Below are 12,324 nucleotides of genomic sequence, written 5' to 3' on the forward strand. Positions count from 1 at the left end.
TCAAATCCTTATTAAACTCTCTACGGAAAATAGAAGGGAAACTTCTAACCGTACTTATTGATAAACTAACATTGTTTTTGTGTACATTTTAAGAACATATTTTCGAATACACTAACTTAAATTATTCACAGAATTTAGGGTGAATTTTTGGGTGTGCAAACTATTTTCTTCAAAATTATATTATACTATTTATGTAACCTCTTTTTATGTGAATTATTGAGCATGCGATTTTAGAACCTATACATATGTATAGTTGTACAGAAAACGTTATAATTAAAAAAAATAAAGTCACTAAATATTACTGAACAACATATTTTTATATTTTCTGAGCAATATATATACACGGGTAATTGATACACATTTATAATACAACTTTCAAATATTCGATAGACTTAATTATACTTAGTATACCTATATTGTAGAAAGACTCTCAAAAAACGTGTTCGAGTTTTGAAAACAATTCATCAAAATTTAAAAACAAATATAAAATTACATTCACCAATACGTAGAAAAATATAAGGTATCAGTATCGAAATAAAAAGTTTGTTTGTATTACTACAGGATATTTAAAAAATATCACCTTTAACTGCATTTGAAAATTGAAAACAATTGAAAATTTTAATAAAACGAGTATTATTCCTACCTTACAATGATAGACATTCCTATATGTAATGTATGAGTGGTAACTCCCGTATTAACGAAAAAAAATATAAGAGCAATAGTCAATTATTGTTGTTTTGACAACTTGAGAGGAAGTAACATCGTAAGAATAAAATCTTTGCATACTTGTCACAAACAAATGGCAATGAGTTTATGTGCGCTTTTATTGTTTAACCAACCGAATACAGAAAAAAAGCTGCGCATGATGGTGCTTAGTTAACTGTTTTTATTAAAATAATTTGCATTAAATCTCTAATTGTATAATGACCATTATTAATAATAGCATACTACAGCTCAACAAATAATGTTAAGATACGTTAAGTCCATATTATATTATTTATCATCGATTTTAACAAGAAAATTATAAACTAAAAATATTAGTATTTAAAGACTCATCCTGAACTGATATTATATATAAAATTATTGATATTTTATTATAATATTGGATTTCAAAAAATTAAAATCACGTTAGTTGGGTTTTTATGGATAGTCTCCCTTCTCATGCAATGTAAATTTTCTAGATTCATAGGTTTTAAAAAATTATTTGATTTCCAGATTTCCTTAATATTTTAACTTAATACATATATAGGTATTGCAAATATTTTATGAATTAATTAATATTTGTGTTTTTAATCCTCAGATTTTTATATTTTTTTACTTATTTCCGAAAAACTAAATAATTAATTAATTCCGTATATTTTACAGAGTGTAAAAACTATTACAAGTGAGAAACTAAAACAGAAAAATTCTTAATATATGATAGTTCTATTATTCATACATCTTTAGAAATAATTTTCAAAACTCTAAACGCAATATAATAGACATACAAATTTACTAATATAGGACTGGACAAACTTATTTAACCATCTAAATAACACAACCTTGTTATTATATAATTTAGTCTAGACATTTTTTGTTATTAAACTTTTCTATTATTATGTAACATATTTAAAAAAGAAAAATGTATTTTATCCCAATGGCTATGCTGCCGAGGGTCATTTCTTAAATTTAAAAAAAAAAACTGATAATTTATTTTTATTAGCGACTTCTCTCACCAATAACATAAATACAAAAATATTTAAATACACCAATACAACTTAATTATTAGATACAAGTGTACAACACTTAAGCTATGTATACAAACATTTTTGGATTGTTTAAAAAATTATCTTATAATGTATACATTAACAATTTATAATTTTTTGACGTTAAGTATTTGTACCATTGAAGCCAGCATACCTAATACCCAATTTGAATTTCGTCATAACCACTTTACGATAAACCAAGCCCATCGACTAGTGGATAAAATATCATACACTCTTGAAAAAAAGCTTATTTGCACAGCTGCCTTCCTCGACGTATCACAGGCATTCGACAGAATGTGGCATGAAGGCCTTCTTTTCAAACTCATATCTATTCTTCCACCATACTATTTTCTATTATTTAAATCCTATTTAGAAAACACACATTTTGCCGTCCGATCTGGCTTCTCCTTACCCGGAGTATCACCAATTCACGCAAGGGTACCTCAAGGATCTGTAACAGCACCTCTACTCTTCAATTTATTCACCTCAGATCAACCTACCACCCCTAACACTACAACTAGTGACTTTGCCGACGACAAGGCGCTTTTAGCGATCCATTCCTACCCCGAAATAGCCTCTAACCTCGTACAAAACCATCTCAATCTCTTATCAACCTGGTATAAAGATTGGGGAATAAAAATCCATCCATCCATCCATTGTACGTTCACGCTAAGGCAAATAGTCTGCCCTCCCATCTACCTCAACAATGTACCTCTCCCAACCGCCCAAAATATCCGATACCAAGGTCTACATTTAGACCGCAGGTTAACTTGGGCAACTCACATCCACAACAAAAAACTCACCTTAAATAATCGCTCTCGCCAATTACGTTTTCTCCTCACATCACAAAACATCAACTTAAAAAACAAGCTACTATTATACAAACTCCTACTCAAACCGATCTGGACATACGGTATCCAACTCTGGGGTGCAGCCAAAATGTCCAACTTAAACAAAATTCAAATCTTTCAATTTAAATGTCTCCGTCAAATAACTAAAGCTCTCTACTATGAATCTAACGAAACTCTACATAAGGATCTAGCCATCCCAACAGTCCAAAACTTCGCAAACACTTTTTACAAACCCACACACTCCAAGTTCCACAGCCATCGTAATCCCCTGATTTCCGAGCTATCTATCAACGCTATTCCTGGTGACCCCAGAAGGCGTCTAAAACGTACCTGGTGTCGTGACTTACTAATCTAAAATTGTATATACCCCTACCTCCTCTTAATTTTGTAATCCCGTCCACTCTTACTAGCAAATCAAAATCTTAGCCTAAAATCCTAACCTTAAGTGCCTCCAATGGGTGGCTTCTTATCTCCAGACACTCAAGCCATGTCACCTCCATCACATGCACTTATTGTAGAACAACATTTACAGATTGTGTATATTTAAATAAACGATTAAAAAAAAAAAAGTATTTGTACATGACCGATGTAAATTATTATAATTTTTGTAAAATAAACAGCAATATAAATAAAACCGGATAAATCGGTATAGTAAGATTCCCCGACGAGAAACGCGTAGGTATCATTGAAATATAAAGTTACGTTAATAATTTACTCGAATTAAAATGAAACAATATTCACAACCTTCACACGTCGACGTCTTATGAACGATTTTTTTTCTTGGTCTGATGCGAGAATTGTGCGATATTACGAGTGGTATAAACACATCAGAAGTATTGTATGTGACATACGTTGTACCACGTCCTTAGATGGCAATCATACCTAAAAACCAAAAGGAAACGATCGTTTAAAAATTATTAAAATCTCAATGACAAAATGAACTGCTATACAAAAATAAAGTGGAACGTTTCGTCGAAATATAGAGGTAATGTAAGAATTTCAGATTTGATATTATGTATAGAATATGTAAAAGAAAAATTGAGAAAAACGAGAGCGAACAAGATTTATTTATCTCCAAACATTATTTAGAAGATAGGTAATTCTTTTAAAGATCAACTCATATTTTATTGAAACATTTTATAAGGTTTTGAAAATATTTATTTTAGACAATATAATATAATAATTTATTACTAAAAAAGGTAAAACAAAGTTTCAGTGAAATCAATCATAATATATTCTATTTTTCGTTTTGTTAACATTGGTTTAGATTTGAGCAAGTGATTTCAATAAATGTTTTTTTTTTTTTTTTTTTTTTGTAGCAAATCGGAAATACCTACTTTTAAAAAGTAAAAACGAAACATTTTCAGTATTATTAAAAATAAACGAGAAAAAGACAACAAAAAATTAGTTAAAATTTTAATATCATTATTTTCAAATAATATTGTTTAGGAACCTCGGTTACCAAGAAGTGGGACAATCTACGGTCAGAATGGTTGTTTATAGTATACAATAATTATAATTTTTTATCGTCGAATTAAAATTAACACTTCCATTACCGTGGTGCGCTATGCCCAATATCAAAGTTCACTCGAATTCTTCCATGCAACTGAATGATTACCTACTTTCCCCCTTAATTATTATTTTTTATATTAAATTTACCCATATTGACAATGTGATACGTGTTATATACATTTTAAATTATATACGCATAGGCATAATATTAATTACTTTATAAACTCATATCAAAGGTTATATCTAAGAATATTCTTTTTTTATCCCAACTCTAACAATAAATAATACACTTTTGGTGTATTTTATAGAAAAAATAAGCTCCAACAATAATGGCCAGTTTCACGTATATAGGGATGTATATAGCTAACACTTAACCTAGAGTATACAACGCGGGTAATGAAAACATTATATACTTCGTACAGCAACTGAACGAATTGGTGAATTTTTATTTTGCTGGGTCAAATCAACAATAAGACAATACGAAATTGATGAATTTATTTTCAAACGGGATCTACCCTAATATTACCAAATTAGTATGAAATATTTTTTTGAACAGTTTTACGATTAAAAATTAATAAAATATCTTATATATCGTATAGTATAAGTAGGTATACGATTTAACTCGATAGCAGGGAACTCCCGTCAATAATAAACGCCCCAAATTGTATTTTTACGCATGACATACTCTGATACTCACATTTTAAGGGGTGAATAAGATACGTTGGACCTCTAGATTACGGTCACAATGGTGCTAATCATGTTTTATTCATCCATCCTGTCACGGGTCGACCGCTTGAAATAGCGATACGAGTATAAGTTTGAGCCCACGGCGAACTACCATAACCTGGTAATATAATATGGTTTACGCGTATGTATATGTGGATACAAGTAGTGTTCATTAGAAGGCGGTCACCATGCTACCACTTCCGAACAATAAACAAATCGTATTATTAATTATAATCATCATTTTCGACGACGAATGGCGAGATAATAACATTAATAATAACACGACTGTAATGTTATTTTTAAATTTTATGTGTGTATTTGTATTATATCTAAATACAGTCGAAGGGGGGAGGAGGTCAAGTAAACAACTATGTATAGTATCAGGTTTCATATATTTTTTATAAGGAATGGTAATCCTTTTAATCACCGTTTGAGTTTTAAATATACGTTTGTATAGGAACAACCGAACAACCAACTTTTCACACAGGTACGGCGAAAAAGTCTTAAATTTTTTCACCGATTAGGAATCGTTGAATTGTTTTTATTTTTCAAGCTATTAACACAATCTGATTTCATTAGATTAGAAGAAAATGTTGATCAGTTAAAGTTCAAGTTAACTTATATGCTTTTTTTTTATCTAATTTAAATACGACAGTAGATAACAATTATTAAATTTCAAAAACTTCCTGGATAGAGCTCAGGTTACTAAAAAGTTTTTAAACATTTTATTTACAAAAATGTGTTAGCTTATATTTCTTTCTGTATTTTTGTTTTTTTTCTTTTTTTACTGTTATTTGTGATTTCTCCAAAAGTTAAACTGTGTTTTATTTCTAATGTCTCTACTACTTCTGATGATGCATAAAACATTTTGAACTTTTTATATATCCGAATTGAATTTTTTTTAAAGTTAAATAAAATATACAATACAATAAACATATACAATAAAAACACCAATATTTTTTTATAATAAATATTCTGTGGTAGTGTAGAATACATAAATGAGTATTTTTGTAAGTCAAATGTTCTAATAATATGTGTTACTTATTTAATAATTAAAACAAATTGTTTTATTTTTACAAAATATTCATATGTATATCGTCACTTATGAATCATAAGTTATGATATATAAAGCTAAGTCTGCTATTATAAATTTCTTCAATAAGTATCTTCGAAAAGTCCGAGAAATGGTACCGAAAATATAGAATACTTAATCGTATTGAACGAAAAACAACGGAAATCTATTTGAACAATTTATAAGATGATTTAAAAAAATTAGTATTTAGTAAAACTATATAAAGCAGAAAATTCAATGAGATTTGAATACAATTAAATTAATACAATAGACGCATCACGTTGATTTAATTTAAACATAGTATTTTGTCCTTCAAATTATGTCCTTGTATAGTGAATATTGAACAGTTTTTGTCGTTGAGATTAACTGGATGCACCATTATGCAGCGAATACGTGTAGGTATTTAAAATTTCAAAACAAGTATGTAAATTATTTAGCTAAGTATATGAAAAAAAAAAAATGCTCATTAAAATCGCATCCACCCTTCTTAAAACTTATTTATAGATCGAAATTGTATTCTCCTCTATAGATTAACACAGAGTAACAATACAATAATATATATTATACGGATTAAACAATGAAGATAAAGTTTTGAAATCAAGAAAGTGCAAAACGTCAAACATGATTGAGGATTCCTGTTGAGGAATATTTTTTTGCACATGTGCAATCCAAACAGTTCAACGTAATATAATTCCCCTAAAATAGGTAAATGTTTCATATTCACCTATCCTAAAAAAAAATTCATACCAAAACAAGGTCACTTGAATAATATTAATTCTAAAAAAACTAATAAGAAACCTATTTAATAGTTCAAATCAACTCGCTACAATGTGACATAATCAATTATTATAATATTAGTATTTTACATTTTAAGCGTTACAATTTATTATTCCAATAAATGTAGACACTACATTTGAGGTATCACCTATATATTTTTCGATTTACGAGTTAAAATTTATTATTTTATATTGCCACTTAAACAAAATTATTTGTTGTGGAATTTAAAATATATGTTTATGATCCAATATATCATTATAATATACCTTTCCCGACAATGGTCTCACTGCTCACTACCTGAATGAACTCATGCCGAAGTAGGTACCACTTATGATTATTCATACACCCACAACTAACTCAACCACCCATCGTACAAGAGTGGAGTGCTGCTTCACTTGTCTGCTGTTTTTTCAGCTACGTATTGAAGATGGCGGTGGGCATTTTGAATGCATTTAAAGAGCTGCAAAGACTCACGAGTTTTATTCTTAAATATAAGAACAAATTGAGTCTTTGATGAAACCTCTGATACACATATGACATAACTATTATAGTGTTATACCAGGCCCTTTCCCTTTGTCAAAAACAGATATTGACTGGAGGTTTACGTGTTACAGTTGTGAATAAGAAAAAAGCAATTCATTCTTAAATTCTTAAAATTGTATCTGAGAGGATTGGATTTCGGTCGGCTTCGAAAACGTTCGAATAGCAACCGCAATAATAATATTATCATGCATCTTGGTACAGCGCCACAGCACTTCTTCACTACTAAATTATATAACACGTTATGCGACTCGAATATTCAAGAGATTGAATTATTATTATACTACGATTAAAACGCGATGGGAAATTCGCAAATAATAATAATACGGTGCCGGCCACGAGTGCTAAAATAATATTTTCCCGGGGCAATAATACAGTCTCACAGTTCGTCCAATTAAGCTTGCGAGAATAATAATAATTACTATTATCATCATCGTCGTCGCTGTCATCGTCGTCGCTGTAATCGTAGTAGCAATCACATTATTTCAAATTACCTATGTTTTACTGTACATATTTAAATTGCTAGAACGAATTGAAGTACAGAAAAATTATTTTTCAACACACTTACATACATTGGAATCGACGAAAAATTATTGCGCTTGGAAATTCGATTAAATATAATAATAAATACGTCATTGGCACTATTCGTACATCAAATAAATAATATAAAACGTGAAAACATGGACTAATTATATATATACACATGGTGTTATTCCTTAGTGCGTTTTTATGTACGAGCCACTGAGCCTCAAGCTCAGTACTTATATAAAATGGTAAAATATATAGGTATTAACAATAATAAAAGCAACAACAAAAATAGTATCATTCCCGACTTTGACAGAGGAGAATTGAAATTTCCGAAATGACAAAAGTAGGTAGATTTTTTGTTCTTTATCTCTAGGGATTAATGGAAAATATAAAAACTGCATGATCGAACGGGCGCATTTGTTTTAAAGTATACGATGACGGATAATAATGGAACTCTGAGGTATATAAATACGCATATACTTCGCTTATTTTCGCACAGAACCGCAAAAAACATAATATAAATTCACATAATTTGTATGGCATTAACATACCTTACCTCTAGCCCAGAGTCAAAGTATGAAATATGCTGCAGCGGTGAATACCAAATTCGAAAAGGCCCTAAGTGCTCTCCGGATTTCTAGTTGGAAAAAAACAAACAAAAATTTCGGGTGCTACACGCAGCTGCGTAATACGTATTGCGTCATGACATGCAAACGGTAGTCGTCGTCGTATCAAATTTGGATATCAATTTCATCGAAACAATAAAATAATAGGCACCTATTATTTAAATAATCACGCCACTCGAATATCGTATCGCGAGTATATGGTCCGTCACAATACGGTAAAATTACAGGATAATGGTACCTAATCAAAATGATTTTCCTGTTTCGATTTTAAAATGATTGTAAGCTCGTAGTTTTTAAGTTTAAATTGAAACCTATAGTTGTTACATCGAATAAAAGAATAATATTTGAATTCAATTTACGAAGGTACTTTTAAATGTTCTGTATGATATCCTACTCGAACAGCATCCCATATTCTTTGTAATTGACGAAGTCAATATAGTATCTTTAATATATCCCCCGAAAAATTTAGCAACACGAAATAAGATCAGGTGATCTATATTTGGCCAGGTGCCAAATTTTGAATTATGTACGATTAAATTAATATTATGATAATATTATATTCAATAGAAATTAAAAATCCTATCACCGTCGATTAATGTATACATTTCTTCGATCGTATGCGTTTAATATTCTGAAAGAAATTTGGCAAACTGTGCATGCCAATGTCACAAAGTGTTCTTGCCAAAACGCGATTATGATGATACATCGATTTCCTTTGCTAATTTACAATCCCTTCAAACTGCCTGAAAGGGGAACGGAGTGATGAATCAAATTAAACCACAATATAAATCCGCCCGTACGACTTCAGCACTCCAAGAAATGGTTTCTTCTCAAACGTTACAGCAGCGTTTCCCAAAGTGTGTTCCGCGGAACCCTAGGGTTATGATATTAACTTAAAAATAAACATGGCCTTCATTGCGAGTACCATCCACCCCTTGTTCCCTGATATAAAAATTCCTAGTTCCCATAGTATAGTTTTGAATGATAATAATTATAAGTTATACAATTTCATTTCGATTTCGTTCAGAGTTTGTTAAATGGCCTCATATGACACAAAACGCTACCATGCAAGTAGCAACATTTACACGCTGATATTCATATAACTAGCAAAACACCCAATTTCTACATGCATTTCTTTTTATGTTTGGTATATTATATAATATTATACATCACTCTACACGTTTTGGTGACAAATAAAATTTTATGACAGTGGTTATTATGTTTCCTCACCTTTTTTGCGGACATAAAAATCAAAGTTTAAATTAGCGTAGTTTCCCAAGAATATTTATATCTTAATCATGAACTCCTATTTTATTATATATATATTATAACGATTTGTTCTTCTCGTACTCATTAAAAATTTGAATTTCAAATTATCATAATACCACTATATATCGTTATTAATTAAAAAAAAAAAAAAATTGTAATGTTTTATTTTTAATTTCCATAATTGCTATATTGCGTAACTTCACAATTAATATTTTTAACTAAATAATAACAAGCAAATTACGCAGCTAGATTAAGTACATTGCTCGAAGAGTATAATACAATAAAATGATAAATTCAAACAATTTGATTATGCTATTTAAATTCTCTTGGGTATTATTGTTTTTTCACTGTCGACGCTACAACCTATTTATGTTTGACATTATGTAAATATGCGTATAATATTTATTAGGCGCATTCCTAATTAACTCTTAAATAGGTAATCATATAAAACATATCACCGAGTATATAATAATCTTATTTAAAAAATAAATATTTATTACATCACATCTACAGCACATAAATAAATGATATACACATTTTACGGAGTGTCGCTAAATAGGACACTTCTCCTTCCCGTCATTCAAACTCATATATATTATTTCGTTTTAATTAAATCAGCAGTACGTTAAATTTGCCCTATGGTATAAATATTTTAATAGTGTTCTGTTTTATTTGTTTTGTATTTGATTATCATGTTATAATTTAAACACATGATACACCATTAAAAAAAAAATTATTGATATGTATAAGTACCTATAACTTTGTATTTATAAAATTTGTATTAGCATTCAGCATTTTATGTTTGAATATCATTGCGAATTGAATAATTTTACTAATTAATAGAAACGAAATACCTATTTAATTTGTATTTTTTTTTTTAATTGAATGCCAAAAACTTTAAATACAAGGTTAGTTTAAATAAAGTGAAATACCTTAACAATTTTAACTAAATTTAGGTATGTAGATTTTAATGAAGGTTTAAGATGTAAGACTCTAAGAATAATGATCATATTCATTTTACATTTTATTCTATTTTACTCGTATATTATACCTTACATTGTCATATCACAAATATGTAATGTAATTTTCTATCAGACTGCATAGCAGTGTGTTCCTATAGTTACATATTTTGAGTGATTAAACATGAAATTAGAATACAAGGTTACTACGCATCGATACCTTTATTTTAATATTTTATGATCTATATTTACATAATGCATTATAACTACCAATATGACAGCTATTATTGTATAATAATTTCAAAATCTTCGATTCTTTTAGTGTAGTAAAAAAACTTCCTGCTATTAGCGGTGAAGAAAACAAAATATTCTTCTACCATTAATTTACCGGATGTGATGAAATAAAATAAAATTATTGTGATGTTTTAATTGTTATTGGTTTTTGGTATTTTCTCGAATTTCCAATAACAACAATAATAACGAATGTTAAATATCATATAATATTATCACCTCACGATGAGGTGAGCAAACCGCAACAACGTGGTACTAGGCCTGTATTCGTATTGTCAGGCTTTTACCAAGTATTTACTGTCAAACCACTACCGATATAGAAATCTTTTTTGCGCACCATTTTTTTTATGCTCACCTACCATTGTACATTTCGGATGATTGGAAAAATGTATAAGTCGTTCTACCCGAAATTGGGTACAATAAAGTAACAAAATAGGAACCGTAGTATGACTCGCCATATTGGTCCTGGTGTATATACAAAAATAAACCTAGGCCCGTGCGTCCTGATTAAATTTTACAACTTACATGACAAAAGTTCTTCATATTACTACCGAATATAAAATAAAAATCGTAATCATTTAGACATAATTTTATTATTATATTAACATTTGATGCCTGAATATCGATAATTGGAATTTTTTTACCATCGATATATATATACACTATAGTGTCGTTATTTACACCCAAATTTTTATGGAAATCGAACTTATAATATCATCTCAAAAAGTTGTTTTTTACCGTTTTTTAACTCAAGTTGAAATCCATTATTTATTATAATATATAAAACTAAATTACATACTCCATACACGCATACTATTTTAAACTTGGCAGTTTCACACACCATAAAAAATCAATTTTAACAATAATGGCTTTTGCGGCTCTCTTGAAATAATTTCTGCGTTTTTATACGTGGCAAATATAATTCAGAAATAAGCGTCCATATCTTTGAAATTATATAATATTATTAATACGTAATTAAATAATTATGGTCGCAGCAATTCGTATACCTGAAGAGACGGCGAGAAAAGATGTCTGGTCGATTTCCGTGAATGTTGCAATATAATTCATTTTCAATGAAAACGACTGTTCAGGTTTTAGATCCCTACGTCGTATGTAATTCGCATATTAAAATCGTAATAACTTATATATGGGTTCAGGAATGAATCTCGAAATGTTAATCGAAATATGTTTCATTTTAAACACGTAGTTCACAGTGTGATTAACTAAACATGTTCACCCACGCCCCTCTCACACTCGCTATTATTAATAATGCCGCTGTATATAATTGCTTTATTTAGAATTTTTTAGTTTACTTAAAGACTATGTTGTCAGATGAATATTTATTTTTTTATACCATTTAAAGAGTGACATGTGGCGGTACAAACTTTTTTCTTAACTAAGAACTGTCGTAGGTATTTGACTGTCGAT

The 12,324-nt window shown here is 29.3% G+C and overlaps 1 long non-coding RNA gene across 1 annotated transcript; it reads right to left on the reverse strand.

Annotated features, from left to right (window-relative positions):
* Nucleotides 1-296: 296 nt before the first annotated feature.
* LOC149055156 (uncharacterized) lies at nt 297-5,104 on the reverse strand. The gene is made up of 2 exons (XR_016192095.1): nt 4,806-5,104; nt 297-3,478 (listed from the first exon to the last, which is right to left on the reverse strand). It is a non-coding gene; the product is annotated as an uncharacterized LOC149055156 (long non-coding RNA).
* Nucleotides 5,105-12,324: the final 7,220 nt, after the last annotated feature.

This window comes from Diuraphis noxia, unplaced genomic scaffold, assembly GCF_037042655.1.
Source record: "Diuraphis noxia isolate RWA-SAM2 unplaced genomic scaffold, SU_Dnox_SAM2 contig0005, whole genome shotgun sequence".
Taxonomy (NCBI): Eukaryota; Metazoa; Arthropoda; class Insecta; order Hemiptera; family Aphididae; genus Diuraphis; species Diuraphis noxia.